The following is a 15348-nucleotide window of genomic DNA, read 5'->3' as shown; positions in this document are numbered from 1 at the left end:
TTCGAAAGAGGTCTAGGAATGAACCAAACAGGCAGTTGCCTAAAGCAGCAGACTACTGAGGAGGGAAAAATAGTAATGGTTCCTCAGTCTTATTTGTATTTGGCAAAAYGTTAGACAGTGAAGCCATTAAAGTCTGGGTTCTATGGGATGAAGATTACAACTCRACTCTTAAGTTGCTTTCAGTTATTTTATCCACTGTTATCTATTTATCCATTTATACTAGTTTATCTTATAATTCCTGGAATTTGCCTGACTTCTCCCCAGTAGTGCATGAAAATTAAATTTTACTTATTCCTGTGGGGGCTTTTGGCTGGATCTGGGTAAAGCCCTCCACTTCTCTCAGTCTTAATACTTTAGAGCTTTATAGATTTATCAGATGAAGATCTTTCCTCAAATGTGTGTCCTCAACCCCCTTCAGGTAGTGAATTCTGAAACTGTCAACCATGTTTGGAACAACAATTTCTGTCTATGAACTAATGTTTTTTGTTTTTTGTTTTTTTTTTAATTTTCCCAAGCTTATATTAAGAAAGAGTAAAGAAAAGATAGATTTTTTTTTTCACATATATGTACTAGTATAGGTTTTCATTTTTATTTTTAAATTCAGATAAAGTTATTCAGTTCATGTACATGTAAAAATAATCAATAGTAAGAATGAAGAACTGAAAGGACTGATGGTAATTGATTAGCACTGATGATGAATTGCCTGTTATCTCTGAAAACTGTAAGTCAGATATGAAATTTCTATGACAACATAACTGGAACTTCGTATGTCAGTTTATATAAATATACATATGTATATTCCTATGCACACATACTTTCTTCCTGATATACTCATGAAATCTCCATGGAAATTGTTAAATACTGAAATATTTTGATTTAAAAGAGTTGTAGTGTAATTGGTATTGCTATAGCAGTATCTAGAGCATATGAAATGACATTGAATTTAATAGGAAACTCAAATTCAGTAGCTAGATATTCCCACAATAGCTGAGATTCAAATCAGAGTACGTTCGTCATCTGTGGGGAGCTGGTAGTAGATATATTAAACTAATCTCAGTAGGAAGTGGCTTTAAAATGAGCCGATATTTCCCGTAAGGAACAATGGCTATGTTTGAGATCATTAGAGGTAGAGGCTCTGGGATCTGGCTTAACTGCAAAGTCTGTGTAATACACAGGCTTAGTTCGTCTTCCTTCCTATTCTCATAATATAGCATTAAAGCGAATTTCATTAGATTCTTGCTTTGGAACCCACTAACTTTTGTTTAGTTCAGATTTATAAAACCATATTATCTATTTCAGTTTTCTGTTCAAAAGCCATAGTGTGAGATCCATCCTACTTAGACTTCTGGAAATACCTTTGTATGAATTATTACCAGAGATCTCTGCTGTACCCAGAAAAATGGCTCTAAATACATCTCGATGACAATATTTAATTCCCTCTGTTGGGTGCTATTGCTACATATCTTTCATAATTCAAAACCACTCAACCACTTAGTCGGTATGTGGTAAACTGTGTATGAACAGGATTACTGACTAATTTCTTCAGTTCTGGAGGTGCCACTCTGTAGATAAAGGGAAAGGTGTGCTAGGTTCCAGAGCAATCTAAACACTGAGGCAGTGTTTTCTAACCAGGAATGACACCAGGCAGAGCCATGCCTTAGAGTTTCTATCCACATCATTAAACAACTGGAGTTTTGCCCACCAGTTAGAGTGGAAGAGTGATGCCAGTGATTTCTGATCATGGTTGTGCTCCTGATCTATTACATAGCATCCAACAAATCATCTTGCATCTGTCCTCACTTTTAAGGTGAATTTAAAGTCTTTCAGCATGATTTTCAGGCATGATTTGGACCTCTAGATGTTACTGCAATACATTTAATAATACTAATGAAAAATAACTTGGATCACCTTTGCATGAGAAACATTTGAGTGCAAAGTATGTATTATCACTTGTTTGAATATATTGGTCTTGAATCAGCAAGACAAACCTGTTATTGTTCAGATGGACCTAAGCCTGTATTATCTCTGGCTCCAACCCATGCTATCAATCATAGACTGTTATATCTATTCTCAAATAACACAGTCCTTCACAAGTCACTGTCCTTGTCTTGCTGTGCGAGAATGGGAAAGGTTCTATTAATGTGGTGAATACGATAGTAGCTTCACCCAATTTCCTTTTCTTTTCAGATGAGTCATAGATGTTAATAGATATTTTCAAGTCAGCTACTTGTTTGTATTTTCAGAATGGGGGTTGCCATTATTGAAAAATAAAATACCACCGGCTGAAGAGCTAAGAGTGAGATGGCATAAGGCACTTTTGTGCATACCACACTGTGAGTCAGTGCTTTAAAATAATAGAAACAAGGTTTTTATTGAACACTACAGACACGCCAGATCTGTATGTCTGACTTTGATTATGGAACCGAGAAGACCATTCATTTAGATAATTTAGCTCGAATTTTACGCTAGCCTCATAGATGCTGAGTCAAGGCTACAGGATCTGAGTAAGCTTGGCAAGAGCTGGAACAGACGTTGTTGCTAAGATGTACAGACTGTAAGACCCCTTATATGTCTTATAAGACCCATTATGTATAGACCTCTAAAGCCCGGTCTTAGATGACCAGGGAAACAAAAGAAATACAGCCATTTCCCTCTGCTAGATTCCTTTGAAAATCCTAGTGTTAATGTAAATAAAAAACACACACTGAGCTTCAGTAGCCTTGATGGTCTGATTCTCATGCACCTAGCTGACAGTTTCACTGAGTTTCTCCATTGTATCTATACTTTGATTAGGCACAGATGCATTTAATTAGCAGGTTGTTTGATCAATTAGAAAATGAACCCTAAAGTCACCTTCTTGCTTAGATGTTCTTTGAACCAGAATTTTAATCCTAGTGGCAGCTCTTCAAGGGAAANAAAAGAGGTGGGAAACCAACATAATTAAGCTGATAGTGCACAAAAATGCCTACCTGACTGTACAGCATAAAACTAAAAATGATTTGAACTCTAAAATGTAGAAGACAAAATGTTCAGTGGATGTGTACCTTGCATTTTTCAATTCAGTTATCATTTGGTTATGTCTAGGTCTGCATTGAATAGGAGTGAGATTTTTGAAAGCATTTCATGTTGAACCACTTTTGCTCTCACTTCATTGATTTCTCTGGCATCAGAATTAGGCCAATGCTGTGCGAATCTGAGTGTTGTTTGGTGCTTATGTGATGCTGTCACAAAATGCTTCTGTAAGCCTCTAATGAAGAGCAGTAAGTATAAAAAAAAAAAAAAAGAAAAAGAAAGAAAGAAAAAGAAGGATTTCTACTTACTAGAAAAATTCAGAAATTTTGTGAGGGAAAGAAGTGGAAGCTCCCTTCAGACTATCAGTGAAAATGTTATTCTTTTCCCCATTTTATTTCTATTATCAGCAACTTTCATGGTTCACAGCTCAGTGACAGACCTCCCAGGCACGTAGGCAGGGTTTCCTTGCTCTGCAAGCTGTTATGTCCCATGAGCTTCTTGAGTTTCTTTGAGTAAAAGAAAATATTCTCTTGTGTTCTGTTTGTCTGCACTGCTAGACCTAGTTATTCCCATATGTAAAGTATATATTTTAAACTTATGTAATTTTTTCTTTCCTGAGTGTGAAAACAGCAAGCTTCAGAATTTCCTACTTGCAAGTTATGATCAAATGTTGCTCTTTACTGCCGTTGAAGGCATCTCTGGAATCACAGCCTCTTCAGATACCCGTGGACACGCTTTCAAACTGCACTGTGGAATAAAACTACGCATGGAATGTGGTAGTTTCAGAAAGCCGAACAGAGACCTAGAGTTCAAAAAAATGCTTTTAATTGGAGTCTTTGAAATGCAGGGGGAAAAATGGGGATGCAGTTGGTAATCCAGCTTCAGCTAATTTGGGAGAGAGACATAGTACTTCCTCAAGTAAGAAATACTTTGCCTGCTTTGAAAACTATATGTGGCTAGTATTTCTAGCAGTCTAATTCCATTTAACATTGCCTAAGGATATTGCCTCAGTTTTATTTAGAGGGAAGGCAGAATACATGTGTATTTTTGGCTTTGCTTCACATGGAATATTGATGAAGGCCCGAAACTTGAAAATTCTTCTAAATGAGTAGGTTCCTACTAAAATCACTACAGCTCTGTATGAGCATGAAATCTCTCTAACTGCAGGTTATTTCAAATAGGAGTTTAGCCCCCACCTTGTCAAATTAGTGGAAATGCAAACATAGATGGGTCAAGGTTGAACTTGGCTTGTGAGAAGGCCACAGTATGCTGTGCAATAAAAATAAATACTAGAAAAGAAAGTGTAAGCTATTTTGAGGGTCGGACTTATCTGCCTATCTTTAGGTTTTGTTCTGCTTCTGTTAAGTCTGGTCTGCAATTAATTGCTGTTAGACAATTTAGAGGATGTTTCCCTATACTAAATCTTGGGGTATAAGTGAAGGATAAATATTTAATGCAAAAGGTGGAGCAGTGGCCATCAACATGTCCATTAAGTTTTTAATAGCAGCAGTTGCTGTACTATGTATTTAAACTTTGAGAGGTATTTCCCCTGTGGACATCTAACTTTGGACAAACAAGTACATAAACAAGGATCAAAGGAAAATTTTTTTCAGCTGTTTAAAGTAATTAAGAGGTGGAAACTTAATCCAGAAGGGTAGTGAATAAAAAAACATGGATTTGCATGTGTGTTTCTTGTTGTGAGGGTTAACTTAGAAACATATTTTGCAGAGAAAGAAATCTATTACTTTTTATTTATCTTATTCTACTATGTAGCATTGATATGGTGTAAGTTGTTTAGCAATAGAAAAATAGAGTTGTTTCTGTCTGCTCTAGTAGTGAGTGGTGTGGAATCCTGTTATTACTTGGACATTTTGTTTGTATTACAGTAGTGAATGGTGTGTTGTTTGTGGAGTTCCACCGGAGATACTTGATGGAGTCTTTCTTTAAAGATCCTAACCATGTAAGACCACTTGTAGAACTGATTATTATTTTTCTCTGCTCCTGTAAAATAATTCCACTGATTCACCAAAGCTTTCTACACTTCTCATGCTTGAATTAAAAGAGAGGTTTCTTGAGGTGTGAGTATATATTTAAAAATATACAGGACTTTTTAGAAGGAAATTATTTACAAATAGCTGCTACTACTAGCATTAAAATGTCCCACTCAGTTTGCAGATACCAGTCCAGTAAGAAAAGGGTTAAGTATGTTCTCTTGACTCTACTGCCATTAGCATTAAGTATTTAAGAGTTCTGTCTTGAATATTATTCACACTTTGTGGGATGTGCTATCCATTTTCTTTTCATGCTTTAGCCACCCGCTTGCTTTCAGATTTAAGGTCCAAAATTCATGTTGAAATGCAAAATCAGAAAGGTATACCTCCTCATATCTAATATTATCAGGTATGTTTTAGCTCTTTCTAGTTTCTTCTCTTCTCTAGATTCTAGTTTCTTTCTAGTTTCTTCTAAAAAGATTAGTCCTTTGGAAGATCTAGTCATCCTGTCCCCTTCAACATATGATATTGCCAATAATTCTGATCCCTTACCTCTGGCATCCTTTCTTAAGAACATGAACATAAGAATGGCCTTTCCAAATCAGAATATAGATCCATCTAGTTCAGGATCCTTTTCCTGTACTAGTTCCAGTGGTTACCTAGGGAAATACATAGGAAAAGAACAGGAGTATAATGATGATCTATTGATTTATTCTGCAGTATTTTCAGCTTGGGATTTCTGTGGGATGTGGGATTTCAGTGGTACCCTTAACAGCTTTTCATTCTGCTAGTTTGTCTTCTCAGTTTTGATGCAAAACTGCTTTTGTGGTGATGAATGATGTTATCATATGAATGGTGACACTGGTTCAGATYGTGGGATTGTCTGGATTAATATTATCTTTCCAGCAGTATTTATAAGTACAAACCAAAGAGCAAGAGCAGGTGAACTGTATGGGCTACTTCCTCTGGGTCTTCCTGATACACTCACTTTATAATTCCTAATTCTTGCATTGGAAGAAGCAGCAAAAATTGGTCAATTCCTATTCATTTTTTCCATATCACTCGTTATTTTATCAACTTCCGTTGTTTGTCCCTCTCTGTTTCTTTTCTAGAATCCTAATCTGTTTGGTCATCCCCCATACAGAATCTGTTCCATGTCTTTCAGCATCTCTGCTATTAGTCTGTGAATCTTTCTCCATTCTACTACATCCTTTCTAAAATGGGAGTGTCAGTCATTTAAAACGGCACAATGACGTTTTTATTTTGTTTTCTATTCTTTCTCTAATAACTCCTAATATCAACGTGCTTTTTATTTCTCTAAAGTTGTTTTCATAGTTATCCATTATAACTTCACAATCTCTCTCTTGCACTGTTTTCTCCTATTTTGCAGAATATTACATTCATCTGCATTACCCTCAACCTCCTATTGCCACCCTTCATGTACTATCATGTTCTTCCTGGATGTCTTCATCCCTTTATCCAGTAAAACTGACTGGGAGCTGAAATTCATCACTCAAAAATCAGAAAGTCAYAAATAAAAGTAATAATAGAAGAGTGAAGTTTATGAATCTAATGTGACATGGAAATTCTGAGATTTTGTTTCAGTCAAACTGAAGTGACAAAATATTAAGATTCTTGGCCTGCTGAGGAAACCAGTATTTCTAAATACAGACGCCTTGGTGCAAAGGCTGGCAACAAAAAACTTGGAAAATAAGCCTAAGYAAGGCTTATAAAGCTTCCACGTAACTTTGCCCTATGCCACCAAGCCACTCACTCTATAGTGCATACAAGGGTGGTCATAGATGTAGTTTGTACACAGGGCTCACACATCTTCTGGGCTTCCTGCTCCACTGGAAGCCTTAACAAAATTGTCTTATTGTAGAGGATTTTGTGGAAAAGAAAAAAAAAAGAGTCCTGTAAAATTCCTGACTAGTCTTATTATTCAGCCCACTAAGCATAAAATCAAATCTAGGAGGTAGCCATTAACTCTCAGGGACAGGGAAGCTTGGCTTTATTTTATTAAAAACAGGAAAAAGCAGTGGATATTTATGCATGGACTATTCTTGCTTCTGTAGCAAATGCCAATACAGGAATGTGGCCAGTAGTGATCTGAAAGAACAGAAAGCATCATGACTGACTGTGGAAGATAATATAATCTGATACTTACTTAAAAATAATAACTCATTATAAAATCATAAGGATTGTCAATAGCAGCACAATGACTCATTGAGGCAGGTAACTCATTATCATGACCTAAATATAAAGGAAGTAGGAATGGCTCTTTTGAAGGAAAAAGATGAAGGTATCCTAAGGGAGGAAACCTACCAGCAGTGAAGTTTGAGGATGTCTACATAGAAATATATATTTTTTTAATGTTAAGGTATTTTGTTAATTTCCATGCAATAATAAAGCCTAACCACAGGGAAGGCATGAATTTTGGACTCTGCTTTGTGTATAGAGAATCCTGGGAAACATGCCTGCTCACACAGTGTTACTAATAATAACATAAATTATTAAAGCTGACAGAATCTTTATAGCTAATGCACGTGCTCTTTGCACTCTGCACTTTCCTCAGCTTGGACACTGCATAAACACAGATCAGTTTTGGTTTCTGCTATTCATGCACTGGCACAATATTGTGATTTGAGATMACAGCATTGCAGGAAAATGTTAAAATGTAAAGAAGAAAAGTAATAAACAAACAAAAAAACAGTCATCCCTTGGGTTTAAATTAAATTTTATGTTGATTATACATCTTGTAAAATCCCCTTTAACGGAAAATGTAAATATCTAAATAATGCAAAATTTAAATGTATTCAATGGCTTTGATAATCTCATTACTTAGGATAGCCATTGAGTCATTGCTCTTCATGATGTTTCTGATAAATAAAAATTCATTTCTGTTTCCTTGCAGGAAAGAGAGATATATTTTTAAACTGAGGTCTTAAGCTCCAGACAGATTTATGAAAACAGGTGATTAAAAAAAGGTCTGCTTGTTTTTGAGCTCAAAACCAGGAGAATTAGCAGATRCAAAATTAATTTTGTGAATCATTTCTGTATCTTACTAGGATTTTGAATGTTTAAGTCATATTTTTATGCACCATAACTAAAATACAACTTTAGAAATAAATACTGAGCATGCTGTGTTCAGAAACTTGAGCTTTCATTCTAGAAGTTAACCTTCTCTAGAACAATTAATAGAATATTATTTAGGAGCTGGACATTGTTTTTAATGAATGCAACTGGCTGTGGTAAATGTAAATTTATTGGAATACTAGGTAACTTAGAAAACGTAGAGCTGAACTTTTACAGCTGTATTCCAAGGAATGTTATTGCAGATTCTTCAGATTCCTGTGTATTGCATGTTGCTGAATATTTTGAGTTTTTTTTAAGGGTTGTTGTCAGTGCAAATAAGGTTGAAACGTCTTAATACAGACTTTGTTTATGCATATACATACTTGTGTGTTTGGTGCAGAAGGAGATGCCATAGATTTGTTTTTGGATGCTGGTCACAGGAGCTGGAATTGCTTCTCTATGTCAGATTTTCCTTAGTAATTTCAAACCATGCATTATCCTCTGATTACTCTTTTTGCAAAAGTTGGCCAGACTAAAGAGTTTCTCAGATGGCTGTATTCGTCTCTACTCTCTGCCCTTCTTTGGGGTCTGAATAGCAATCACTGCAATAAGTGATTTTTTTCTCATATCCTGCCAAAGGAGGTCTCTACTGTGCTCAGCAATGCGTAGTATTTAAACGAATCCTTCCCTGCAGGAAGCAATAACACTAGAAATGATTAAAACAAAACCTAAAATGTCACCTTAGACTAATGAAATTCCATCATCAAGCAATAGCTGACACTTCTGTGAGACCCTTTAAAACTCGGATTAAGAAGAGAAAATTAAACTTGAAATGGAGAGGGAGAAAAAAAGCAGCTCCTTCTTCTCCTGCAAGAGTTGAATACAGTATGCTGGTTATTCTCAGAAAAGCTGATCTCRCATATAGTAACCCCTGCTCAGGATAAAGAGCAACTAACAACGTTGCTTTTAAAGGCTAGCAATGTTATCTACAATTGCAGTGAAAAAATGCAGATTTTTACGTGAAAGTGAAAACAATTGTAGATTATATCCTAATATCTTAAAAAGTGAAATATCTGTTCTTTTAGGAWCTGATCTGGACCCTCATTCATATGTCCTCCCTACAGGACGAGTTGAAGGACTGCCTTACTAGCTCAGCCTAATGATTATGCTCCTCCAGTTTCTCATCTCTGCGAGTGGGCAGTACAAAACGCTTTGGTGGAAAGTGCAAAAACCCTGCACAGATGGCAGTTATGAAATAACCTGTGCATAGGGGAGTTTTCTTTCTAAATTCATCTAATTATATACCARTGCTTGCTCGGAAACACAAGGGTTTGTAGCTTTTAAATTCAGTTCACTCTACAGCTCTGGGTTTGAGCCRTGTTGAATGGTCGCGGTATCAATAACCCCCTCGGCCCCGTGTTAAAGGCCGAGCTCCTGTCCTCGGTGGTGCGATGGAGCGGTGAACCTCAGAGCCCGGCTGCTTTCTGGGAGGCTGCCAGTGCCGCGAGAGGTCCCCTGGCTTCGGGGAAGCGCAGATGTGAGAGCTCGGCTTTGCAGAACTGTTACAGTGGGCTGCAGCTTTCTTGAATAAGGAGTTTGAAGTCTCCTATGGGGCACTCCTGCTTCGCTGAACCACGCTACGTTTGGCTGTGCAAGACTACAAAAAAATATGTTTATAATGTTTAGGTGGAATCCTTAGGTTGGGATCTTCTGCTTTTGGGATCAGATAGAGACGGGAACTTCAGCTCCATCAGTCCCTGCACGCCGCAGCATTTCTCTCTCTTCTGCTCAGCTGCACGTGAGAGTTCAGATGCAATTTTGCGCTGGGCACCGAGCCAGTCTCTGGGACACTGAGAGAAGCGATAGCCCAGGGCTGCCCCTTTACGTCTTTTCATCGCTGCCGAGTGTTGTTTCACTTTCTTCGGTGCAGAACGAACCGGGCCGTCCAGCGTGGAGGCCGTCAGCAGCCCCGGCTGCTCGGGCCCCGCGCGCCCGCCGCGGCGCGTAGCCGCGAGCTCCCCGGGGCGAGCGCGCCCGTGCCCGCGCCGCCCTGCCCGCTGCGGCAGACCCGCAGTGCCGTGGCAGCTCTAGCAGCCCGCCGCGTAGAAGCAGAGGTTGCACCGCACTGGGTCAGGCCGTGCAACCGGGAAGTSCCGTATCTTGCCTTAAGCAGTGGCCAATACCTGACGCTTCAAATGAAGCCCAAAGTGTCTAACAAAGCGTCTAGAGAATTGGGTACGGGAGAGGGCAAGAGATTATTTTGCTGGCTCTGCTGGACTTCTGAAATGAAAGAATAGTTACTTCTTTTATAGACTACAGGGCTGTGAGTCCCTTCTGCGTCTGAAGCTGGACTCAGGAGCACTTCAGCAGTAATGATAGGCTGTCTTTAATTGGGCTGGGGAAAGAAAAAACATGCTGAGAGCCAGAGGATGTATGTGCAATTCAGTCTTGGTTTTCTATCTACAGTCAGTTCATCTATCACAGGTGTGAGTCTGGACGATGATTCATGAGTTCATGAATTTAGCCAGCTTTTTTTATACCATTCAGATACTAATGTTTGATGCAATAGTGTCTTCAATCTGTGAGCTAACACATGATGGAGAACAGAGTTTCCTCATACCAAAGACCATGAGAATTGTCGCCCCCTTCTCTTTCCAACCTACATTAAAATACTTGTATCTAGCTTCAGATAGAGATTTACTTCTTGTGTTTTAACGTTTTTGGTGTGCTTTATACTAGTGTGAAGCAAAAAGAATGAGAAAAGCTCTGAGATGATAACCTGGCTAATATCACAATTCTGTCCTGTCAGTTCAGCAGCTTCTCACACACAAATAAAACTAATTTCCTGAGGGTCTTAAACATATTAACCCTGAAGAGCTTTACATAGCCTCTGCTAAACTGTAAATCACTGCATCCTCTCAAAGTGCAGATACTATTTAAATTCTTTCCTGATTCAAGGTTTTGATGAGAGGAGAATCTGTTCCAGTGAGGTTTTTTTGTTTGGTTGTTTTTTTTTTTCTTTTTTTTTTTTTAATCTAATCTATGTAATAACTATTCGGGAAGGAGAAAAAGGATAGTGTTTTTACCTGAGGGTCATATGACTATATCATGATTGATCATTGCAATGGAGAAAAGCACTCAAATGTAATCATACATAATGTATAGTTTGTGCACCAAAGGCAAATTTGATGGTAGTCACAATCCACTGTAATGGCTAGTGTAAGCAGATCTGCCTGTGCCAAAATCCTTTATTTCTGTAAAATGAATCAATTACTCAAATGACCGTGTCCACCAGCAGACAAGACCATGCAGCAGGGCACCGGCCCATAGAAAAAATGAACCTAACATAAMAGTAAGCTTTGCTGAGTGCAGTGTGGGAGACACCTGAGCAAAGGRTAGATGTTTTAAGTGTCAGCTGTGCTACTGATTTGCTGTGAGATTTTGGGCAAGTTACTTAATTCCTATCCCTACCTTACTGTCTTGTGTTTCTGAAGCAAAAAAATAGTTTATACATCTTAAAAATTTTAATAATCTAAATTTAATGTTGATTTAGATTTACTAGAAAAAGTCTATAAATTTGGTTAAGTCTGTGGTATTTGTTTAAGAGAACAATTATTTGAATTTTTGGAGTAGCAGCCTTACTGATGGTAGGGCTATAAAATACTTGGCTCTTGTGCAGAAAAGGCACATTTCAAGGGCATACTTGCTTTCTCTTATAGTCAAAAGTTTGCAATTGGTCAAGATTATACAACACTAGGCAACTACCTAAAGAAATACCAATAATATAAAACAGGAGGGCTGCAGCTGAATGTAAGTATGGTTTTTCCCCTCAGAGCWTTACATAGAGGTAGCTCCACATCAGGCCTGATATACATACAGTTTTCTTTAATATTTCAGGTAGACAATCTGTAGACCAGTAATTTCTGTGAAAAACTGCAGGATGGCAACACCAGAGAGGCTTTAATGTGGAGGACACTTAGACAACTAAAATGTGCATCTTTTTGGATAAGGGAGCTCTCTTCAAACATTTACTATAGTTACATTGCTTTTGATCTATCTTGATCATCCTTTCTGGACTCTTGACTCTCGTGTTAATTTAAGAAATAATTGTGGTTTGATCTGTTTGCTTGTGCTCTTGCATTGAAGGCTTCTGAAGGGACCGATGCTGATACTGCTAATTTTCCTATATGTTTATATATATATATATGTATAATTATCTGCATAAATGTCTTCTGTAATTAATGTCTCAGATAATTGCATGTTTGACTTGGCACAACTACAATAACATTTAAATAACTAACAATAACATTTAAATATTTTGTAGTAGACATTAGTTTTAAGAGATTAGTTATTTGATTTCATTAAATGAATAAATAAACCTTGGTATCAGTAGTGTGGATTCGGATACCTAAGGTACAAGAAGATGTATAGTTTATTCTTTTTCTGTCAAGCACAGAAAGGCTGTATATATGTTATATAGTATATCTATATAGCTGTCCAAGCTAGACAACCAAGAGAGAGGGCTCCCCATGCTATCTTAGAATACTACTACAACTCTGTGAGATATATGGTATAACTGATCTTTTTTTCTCTCTCTCTTTTCATCTTTACTGCTAGCAGCTGCCTGAATCAGCATTTGGGATGGACTCTGAAAAGCTGTCTTCTTAAAACACAACTAATTTTAAATATTATATCAGCCTAACAAAAATTTGCTTTAGTAGTCAGGTCAAGTGATACAGAGAGAAGAGAAAAAGGTGCAGCAGTCCCTGCTGTCCATCTCCAGTTAGACTCTCTTGCTTATCACAAACAATCCTAGACATGACTGACCTTTTTGTACTATTTCTGCATGCAAATTGAAGTTGTATTGGTCTTTAGATAACTTTCTATATGCCCRTTCCCTATTATAATCCTGACAGGCCGGATTTGAAGATGGTGTACATTCAAGTAAGCATATGCTTTAACATCATCCTGGCTGCAGATTTGCTCTGAATAAGCCATGACAAGCTTGCGTTAAAATCATGAGATCTAAAAACAGTACAAATACAAAATTTGAGCATGGGTAGTTCAGAAACCTGCTAGATACCCCCTGTTTTCAAGCTGGTAGGTTGGTTAAATGATTTTGAGCCAAATCATTTTGCTTTTCTTAATGTTTCATATTCTACTTTTTGTTTTGATGTAAATGTAGTAAAATCWGAATGTATGCTTAGCATTTAAAAAGATCAAACTCAACAGAAAGTAACATACAGATAGGAATTGCCTTGGCCAAACTAACAAAACTTATTGAATTACATGCTGCTCAAGCTAGCACACTGTGCTGTTAACGTTGCTTCATTATGTTTTATTGCTGATTGCAGGGCCACTGGTATGGAACACTGTGTGTTCAGATAAAGCTCCTCTGAAGCAGCAATTTGTTGAAATAGTGGAGCCTTGATAAGGACGTACAAGTTAAGATAGCCTTAATGAGTTATAAAAGCACTGTCCATCTTACAGCTGTTCTTAGAAATTCAGAGTGATTTCCATGTTCTAGTGATCATATAATTTTAAAAATAGTGATCTCTCTTGATTTCTTTTTAGCTGTGGCAGTTTTGATTGAATTGCATATGTTAATGATAATAAGAATAAAATGTTCTCTGTGGATAGTGTCAATGTTTACATTTTCAAGGTTTCAGAAGGAGCAAACCATGAGTGACAGAATTTAGTATGAAATCTTTGATGATGCAGGACCTGAAAGCAATGTTTCAGATCTTCTAAGTGCATGCTGAATCTCTGCCCCAGTAAGCTCTTCATCTTTGTTGTGCTCTGGATAACTTCTCAAATGAAACAAAAAATCCAGAACCTGCAGTATTTTTGGACATAAGGATATTAATGATGTCACAGGAACTGTGTTTTGAAGAGGAACATAAGGAAAGATCTTCCAAGGGATCTAACCTGGAAGAGTCACGATGAAGTTTAGATAGGGCATGCAGATCTGTGTTCTTTTATTGGTGAACTTGTTTTCCAAGACTATTTAGTCCAAAGGATGAACTAGGTTTCAAAGATCTCTTTAACCAGTGCAACTAAAACATTGAGCAAGCAAATTCTTTTCTTAAAATGTGAGTTTTTCAGTCGCGTACGAGCGTACCTTTGTCAATTCTACCAGACACGTTTGATGGAGACTTTGATGGGGGGGACCAGAGTGGAGTTGTCTCGTGYTTGTGTCTGCCCTAATACAGCACACTGCTCATTAGGAGAATGCTCTTTTGGTTCACTGTGCAGAGATTAGCTTCATTTCAGTGAAGGCGTAATCTTGGGTCCTTAATTTAAAAATAGGTATTGCGGACATTCCACAGAGGAAAGCCCTTYGAAATGTCTCCTTGGATGTGTAAGGTTCTGTGCATTAGTGCTTAGCAGCAGAGCATAATTAGACTGCAGATGAATGGATTACACGTGACTGTTCTCAAACAGAGCCAGACTGGGGTGACTCTCTAGGCAGCTGAGGGACTTTCCTCTGTTGAGGCCTTACTTCCAGTCCCTGCATCTTTTCTAAGTACGTGAGTCTGTGATACATGTATGCTGTGTACGTTCATATACATATGTTCATCTCCCAGCTAACAACAGATTTAGATAGTCAGCTGGCCTGAAGTCCTTGGCAAGATGAAACAGCATTTGTAAGATGGCATTATTTGTCTGGAACCCCACATTGTATCTTGCAAACAAAGTATCTGAGGAACTGGTCTCAGCAGCTTTAAGGTGTGATTGTTCTATGAAATAGGAAATGATAACTAAGACACTCGTCTTCCCGTTTCACTTCCTCTCCCAGAAACAATTCTGTTTCATTTGCATAGCACTATACTCAAGTTGCTAAATCCTAGTCTCTTAGGACTCTCTCAGAGGACTAGTAGTGGTTTCAGACCCTCTGTATAAACATCCATTGTACAGGATAATTCCATTCTTTCTCAGATGCATCATTTTTCTTATTTTTACCTAGAGTACCGCACTTGTAGGAACTTGGAAGGGATGAGACTAAATTAGGGATAGAGGGCAACACAATATGCTTTGCTTTCTGACTTAGAACTATGCAACTGAATCCAAGATAGTAAGTWTTAAAAGTCCAGGAAAATAGCAGTAACCAAAACAGTAACAAGACACAAAGAGTAACTCAGACTCAGATCCTCAAAATATGTAGATACCTTACTCTTATTTTAGTAACTAAAGATTTGATTACCATGACGTATGTTGGCCTCAGCCCATCCCTCCTCTAAGTATATGTGCTTATCTGTAGCTGACCTAC

The 15348-nt window shown here is 37.7% G+C and overlaps 1 protein-coding gene across 2 annotated transcripts in view; it reads left to right on the top strand.

Annotated features, from left to right (window-relative positions):
* Positions 1 to 15348, top strand: part of LRRC4C (leucine rich repeat containing 4C) — a 99893-nt gene that overhangs the window by 61145 nt on the left and 23400 nt on the right. The window lies entirely within an intron of this gene.

Source organism: Rhea americana, unplaced genomic scaffold, assembly GCF_003343005.1.
Source record: "Rhea americana isolate MKP2758 unplaced genomic scaffold, rheAme1 scaffold_72, whole genome shotgun sequence".
Taxonomy (NCBI): Eukaryota; Metazoa; Chordata; class Aves; order Rheiformes; family Rheidae; genus Rhea; species Rhea americana.
This window is presented reverse-complemented; position numbering and strand designations above follow the sequence as displayed.